General features: G+C 41.2%; 1 pseudogene; it reads left to right on the top strand.

Annotated features, from left to right (window-relative positions):
- The first annotated feature begins 834 nt into the window (after positions 1-834).
- LOC147632531 (copper chaperone for superoxide dismutase, chloroplastic/cytosolic pseudogene) lies at positions 835-2,867 on the top strand (annotated as a pseudogene).
- Positions 2,868-7,564: the final 4,697 nt, after the last annotated feature.

Genomic DNA, 7,564 nt, shown 5'->3' on the forward strand with positions numbered 1-7,564 from the left:
GCCGATGTATTTCTCTCGAAGATAGCTTCAAATGTACAGTTTTGCCCAGCATTTGGTCGCTTTGTCCTTGCGTTTGGAAGTTAGTCAGTTTGTCTACTAAGTCTTGTGGACTCAGTTCAGCTTGTATACAATTCTCCAAATGAAGAAATAAAGCAAATAGTCCTGCTCGTAGGGGGGGAGGGGACTTCAGTGGGTAATTCGGGACCCCATCTAGTGTCGTCTCTACTACATCTCTTTCATATTCATGTATGCTATTTTAAAGGATTACTAAAGACTCACGAAACTCAGGTTTAAAGAACGGCATCGTTGTTTCACATGGTCCTATTCCCAGTCAGCATATTTCTTCTATACTAGTGAACAAAAGACAAAGTTAATTTTTAATCACAAAGAAGAGAAGATGCATAATGTTAGACATCATCTCCTTGTTGGCTGGCTTCTTGTTTGGTGTCCTATTTTAGCCTCTAGGGCTGACCATGTTAGCTAGAGGGGCTGCTCACCCCTCACTTATTTTACCCATATTTTATCCCCATTTTATGGAGTCTTGGGCACTTTTTATCCTAGTCGTGGAGGTTTTTTCCCTAGTCCGTGAGCTGGTTGGCTGCCTACTTCTGGGCATATATATAGCCGGCATACCCTCACTCCTTTGTCATTTTTTAGCATTATTTGCTGCAGTCCCTCACATACGAGGCCTTCTCCCCTCTTGCTCAGGACATGTATTTCTTTGGATGATGATATTGAGAGTAGGTTCTCCTCTCCATCTCTCTCTCACTCTCTCTCCTATGTTTCCACTTTCCCTTCTTCCACTGCACATTCTATCATGGTGTCAGAGCGCCGATGAAGAACAGTGTTGGATGCTCCCTCCTGCATTTTTGGGTTTTCAGCAAGGTGGACAGAGCTGCATTTTTTTCTCTCAGGTTGTTGTTGGTCGCTTGCCTCTTTCAAGTGCTTCTCCATTGTAGCCCGTGGTCATCCATAGCCAGTTTGACCTCCTGAGACTTCCCCCTCACCTATTTTCTGCTCTATTTTCAGGGCTGCAGCACCTAGAGTGCAGCATTTTTTCTACAGGTGTTTTCTATAGCAGATTACAACATTTTTCAGCATCTACCCCCTTGTAGTGTGAGCCGCCTGTTCTATGCAGGACAGTAGGAGGTTTGCTATTTCTATTGATATGAGGACTTGATGGTACCATATCTCTTCTGCTTTTCTAGAATTTGCCCTATCTCCTGTCCCAAACACTTCTGCATTTTCAGATTTGTAGCCATGGTTGCTGCGTTTTTTTGAGTTGTTTCAGGTGGTAGCTCTACCTTCACCTGGGCTCCTCCCGTTGGACTTGAAGGTACCTTCTCTTCAGCATTTTTCCTCATAGGAGGTGTGGACACTGGTCGGCCTAAATTTTCAGGTCTGTAGCCCTTGTTTGGCTGCGTTTTCTTCCACAATGGACACAGATCACTTGTAGAGGGGGTTTTGTGTGGATTGTGGCTTTGGAGGCAGTAGATAGCTAAGGCAAGAGAGATATGTTTCTCCACATGCTAGAGTGTAGGGTGTACAAAATGTTTCACATGTTTTAAGAAGTATAGGGGCACTGCTATAGAAGCCTATAAGATAGCTTGTTATAGAAGCTATTGCTAGATATGGGTAAGCCCATGGATAAGGTTATTGTCATTTATTGGGATAATATGAGCAACATATAGTTAGTTCATACTCAGTGTATCTTACTAGGAAGACGAAGCTTATAGAGGTGAAGTATCAATTTATTGAAAAGATGCAGTAGCATGAAGCCACATGACAAAAGTGGACTATCCCACATGCATGGAACAAGCAAAGATGTACTCTACCCATATAAAAGGGGTCATTTTCAAGCAATGAAGTACAATAATATCTCAAGCTTCTCTATGAGTGTAAGTTAATCTATCTTGCAACCTAATTAGCTTGTGATGATGATCATCACTTTGTTTTACATACTCTCATCATGATCTTGCTTAGCCATCATCCACCTTAGGATTATGTTAATCATTTGTGTTTCCTTAGTGTGTCATTAGTCTAATTAGCTTCTTGTAGGAGGTACCATAAATCATAACAAGTGTGAAGGATGGCATCCTCAACCATTTGAGGGAGGTGTTAACTCCCAAAGAAGCTTGAGACAATCTAAAGAAGGTGTATGAGTCTAAAAGCACTTTTAAAGGCCTGATACACCCAGTTATGATGGGCTTACACCTCTTCATGTTGCTGGCAATCATGCGTCTGTGAAACTGGTGCAAAGCAAGCTGCAAAAGCGTGAAAGCTCTAGAGCAGACTGGTTGGAAAGCAAGACTCATTGGCCAAGGCGCTCTTGAATATTTTCAAAATGTTGCCACAGTAGAGCCGAGTTCAAAGGCCCAGAAATATTTGGTGTAGTGCATATAGTGCAAGTAAGCATGGAGCTAGCACGTGTTGAGGCTAATTTTAGCAGATTGTCTGAAGGGCCTCATGGATGGTCCATCAATGAATATGGTGATTTAACACGAGGTGCAGCTAATACTGGCAACATATACAGTAGTTCACTTGGCACAACTCTAAGTGAACCTGTAGGTGACCTTGGAGTTCTTGTCGTGAACGTTGCTGGTAAAGCAGAGTATTCCGGATTCGAGCCCATGCTGAAAGTAGCAGACTTACCTGGGAGAGCACTGGTGGTTTATGGAACAGAGGACAAGAGTAGACCTGGAATTGCAGCTGCTGTTATTGCACAGAGTGCAGGCGTGGGCAAAAATTACAAGAAGTTGTGTACCTGTGACAGCACGGTGATTTGGGAGTCTACGAACAACGATTTTGTGAAGGTAGAATACAATGCTATATACAATGAGGCCCTCTACTTGGAGCACTTACAGTGAGATTTGATTACAGTATTGCAGCTAGAAACGTGTTCGAAGGTGGTGGCTTACATGGCAGAAGTACGAAGACGTTCTTTTAAAAAAAATGGAATATCTGAATATGAAGCTGGAAAAAAGGAGGCGCAAGCGTATTTCCATTTTGGGAAATTCAAAATTTTAGCTGCAAAAGCGAAAGGAGCCGATTCTCTTGCGGGAAAGAAATGGGGGAAAAAACCAGGAACGCAGAGAAGAGGGGGGGGATAGGCAGAAACGAGGAGAAGAAAAAAACCCAGAGTGGGAATCTTGCAGAATATCTCGTTTTGTGAGGATTACTTCTGTTCAAGCCTTGTAGGGGTTTGAATTAGAGAGGAATTGAAACTCCATCCAGTGATACGCTTTCTAAAAAATTCAAAAGAAGAAGTGATGCGCTGCTGAATTCATGCAAAGGATGACTGGCTGGCGACTCCGGTGCTACAACCTCTTGTGAACTAAGTGAAGGACTTCATAGAACCAAAGGTTGGTGCATACTTTGTGGCTATCGGTGGCTACTATTCAATTGATGGTTCTCATTCAAGCTCGGTCTTTAATGCAACACATATTATGGTGAGATAAGCTGCTGTATTGATGATCAAAACATGAAAGCAATCACCCTATGAAGGAGAGGAAGATCAAGGAGACTCAAAATAAAGTGAGACTGATTTCCACATAAAAAAGGCATCTTGGTTTTTGCTAGTATATACCCTTTAATGATATGTTCATTAAAGGGTAATCCTACTCCTTCTCACTAAAAGCACGGCAACACAAGGAGGAGTCTTGGTATATGAAAATAGAAAAGTATAAAGAGTTTCTCGGACTTAGACTTTATTTTGGTTTTAAAAAAAAAGCTACTTGGATGGATTTTAGATTTCTAGACATGGAGTTTCCTAAAATCACATGAATATGTTGTACATATGCCATATGCCATCTTTTGCTTTGTGAGTTCTTGGATTCTGAAAGCAGGTTTTTATGAGATCAAGAGTCATCTTGAAATGGAGATGTTGACATTATGTGAAACATGTGATGTGAATGGTTACATGTATATGGGAATCTTTTGAAGATTGTGCTATGCCTACATGTGGTATGTTTGAGGCTTTTGGATAAAGAGTCAGAAGATCTATGCTTGGAACTGGTCATGCTCTTGACATGTAACTTAGGTGGAATCATCAAGTTGAATTTGGGAATGTTTTGAAGTGAATTGGCACATGTACATGTCATCCAAAATGGAGATGTCTTATGCCTCTTGAAGAGATATATATTCTGTTTCCTTGGTGGGATTTGAAAACGACTCTCACAGCCAGAAGTCTCGCACTTTCCCAGCGATACCACCCATGTCACGACAACGTGCATCATTATATTGCCTTTGCCAATTTCCACGTCCTCTTTGACTCCCCCTGCCTCTGAATTTGCCTCTTCCACCTGCGTGTTGTTGTTGTTTTTGTTGTTGTGTATTGTGGGACTATTGTTGTTGCTGCTCTGCTGGCCATAATTCTGATTACCTGTTCGGCCACCTCCTTGACCGCGTCCATGGCCACCTCCTCTACCTCGTCCTCTTCCTGAACTTGTGTAGAAGGCCTGTTGCTCTGAACTGTTTTTGTTTTGTGAAGACTGTTGGTCTTCACTCAAGCTCTTCTCTTCTATAATCAGCATAGACACCAAATCTGTAAAGTTGGGAATGTTTTCTCGAGTCTGAATAGATGTCTTGAACACCTTGTATTGTGGCCCGAGACCACGTAGACAAACTTCCACCTTATCATCATCATCATCTACTGACACACCAATAGATGCAAGGGATTCCACAATACCCTTTATCTTCAATGCATAGTCATTCATAGACATGCTCTTTTTCTCCACAGTATGAAGTTCATTCTTTAACTGTATCTTACGTGCCTTGGTATTTGTTTCATAGAGTTTTACCAAGGTGTCCCATGCCTCCTTGGGGGACTTGGCATCCTGAATGTGCCCAATCATGGTGTCCTGTATACTAATGGAGAGCCAATACATAACTTTCATGGCTCCTTGGTTCCAGTCTTTAAACTCTTTCACATTTGCAGTAGTCGGATGGTCACCTTCTATGTAGTCCCAATAGCCCTTTCCCGTCAAGAAATTCATCAACCTGAACCTCCAAGCATGGAAGTTATTCTTATCAAGCTTCTCAGCCACAATCTGTGTTATGCCATCATTTGACATCTTACCAGACGCACAATTTTACCAGAAAAAGCACTCTGGTTTGTCCTGCACAAACTGCTATATTTCTGCAGCGGTACTATAGTACTCTCAAATGTCACAACCAGTGAGACGTGAATATGCATACATACACCCAATGGCAACTGTTGACCTCTTTGCAGCACCCACAACGTCTGCACAGCCAATCTGTCTTCCTGTAGTTCTTAAAACAGAGTCCTGCAGAGAATCGATGACTTACCCGTAGTGCTCGAAATCGCCTGCTTTCTGAAAAAAGGAGGTCCAGACGCGCCCGAAATGCTTTTTCGCCATTAAAAATTTTGTGCACCACTATAGTTGCCCTATAGATTTACTCTTGCAAAGAAAGCTTCTCAATCAGAGATCGTTTGCCGGTGCCTCCCGTAGAGCTCCCGACAAGGGTGTAGTCACCAACACAAATAGGGAAGAGTAGTTGAAGCTCTTACCCTCGTAATAGAGAACACACAAGGTGAGAGGCTGGAAATCTTCTTCTTCTCTACTCAACACTCAACACACCATATACAAGATAAGAGTACACACAATATGAAAGGTACTCAACCAAATACATACAAGGGTTCTCTATAGTGTGAACCCAACTAAATGAGCTGGCGCTATAACTATGCCAGTCTCTAGAATGGCTGTCACACAGCCTGTCATCCCACTGGCCGCATATCACCCAAGATCTCACCAACCATGCCAGTGGTGTAAGTGAGGGGCCTATCCCCCAGGCTCACTACACGAGCTCGATATCTCAACATAAACAATATTAATGTTTGTAAACTTAATTACAAACTAATAGTTATCTGCCCCCACTAGTGTGCCATGGCATCTTCCATTTTTTTATTTCAAAATGCTTGCTCAAAATAAGTGGGGTCCATGGATTTCTATAACCACGCAAGCATAATAATGGGTTATATGTCCATCATATCTCAGCCTATCAACATGGTATCTAACCCTCATAGACATGTGTACACCTAGATCACTATCAGGCATCCTCAAAATGGCCTTGGTTCTCATTGATCGAGAAGTAACCACCATTGATAAAATGCCAAGCTCCTCATCAAGGCTCTTCTCTTGAATCCAGTAAAGTCACCATCCGCATATGAGTGACATGTTGACGTATGAAACACAAAAGGTTGATCTACCTTTTCCTTCTCTTTGTGTGATACAAGTGTACTAGCACATGTAGTACCATAAGGTCATGTATCTACATCTCTGGCATCTTTCCTGAACCTACTTGACCATGGACAAATACTAGATCCACTACTAGAGGACTCACCAAGTCCACTAAGCACCTGTGTTTCTTCTCTCCATGTCGGGCAACAGCATTACTTCTTACATTTGCATCTTCAATTGTTGCCTTTGCTAGTGCATACTAGCTACTTATCTCATCAAAGACAATATAAATACTTACTCGTATCTCATGAATGGTAGGGTTATAGCATTCATAACCTTTTTGTTCCACTACTAGAGGACTCTCCAAGTCCACTAAGAACCTATGTTGCTTCTCTCCATGTGGCACAACAACATTACTTCTTACATTTGCATCTTCAGTTGTTGCCTTTGATAGTGTATACTAGTTACTCATCTCATTGAAGATAATATAAATACTTACTTGTATCTCATAACTAGCAGGATTATAGCATCCATAGCCTCTCTTCTCCACATCATAACTAATTAAGAAGCATTTCTCTACCTTTGATAGTGTATACTAGCTACTCATCTCATTGAAGATAATATAAATACTTGTATCTCATAACTAGCAGGATTATAGCATCCATAGCCTCTCTTCTCCACATCATAACTAATTAAGAAGCATTTCTCTACCTTTGGATCCAAATTGTTTCTCGCTTTATCAATAACATGCACATATGCACAATACATCCAAACACTTTCAAGTGAGACACGTCTGGTTTTACATCATAACTAATTAAGAAGCATTTCTCTACCTTTGGATCCAAATTGTTTCTCGCTTTATCGAGAACATGCACATATGCACAATACATCCAAACACTTTCAAGTGAGACACGTCTGGTTTTACATCATGTAAACATCTACTACTTCTACCCAAAAATAATCTGATTCTTTTCAGACATCAAGGCATGAGCAACTTCTATAATGTATATGCTTTTCCTTTTTGTGCAACGCTATTGTGTTATTTACAGAGTGTACCTACATGTGTACCTACATGTGAATTGTCTCTTGATTCCCTGCTTTCTCAAGAAATCACTAAACTCATTTTGGATAAATAATCTCCCCCACCATCTGATCTTAGGCATTTAGTATGCATACTTTTTTCCTTCTCAAATAAGGTATTAAATCTCTGAAAGTGAGAAAACACCTCATTTTTCTCCTACACGAAATAAACCCACATTTTCCTAGTGTGATCACCAATGAATGTAGCATAATATCTGCAGCCTATAATTATTGCGATTTTTGGTAGGTCTCCCCATACATCCGAATGTATAACATCTATTGGC

Source organism: Cibotium barometz, chromosome 13, assembly GCF_041138505.1.
Source record: "Cibotium barometz isolate CiBa-2024 chromosome 13, ASM4113850v1, whole genome shotgun sequence".
In the NCBI taxonomy this organism is placed as follows: Eukaryota; Viridiplantae; Streptophyta; class Polypodiopsida; order Cyatheales; family Cibotiaceae; genus Cibotium; species Cibotium barometz.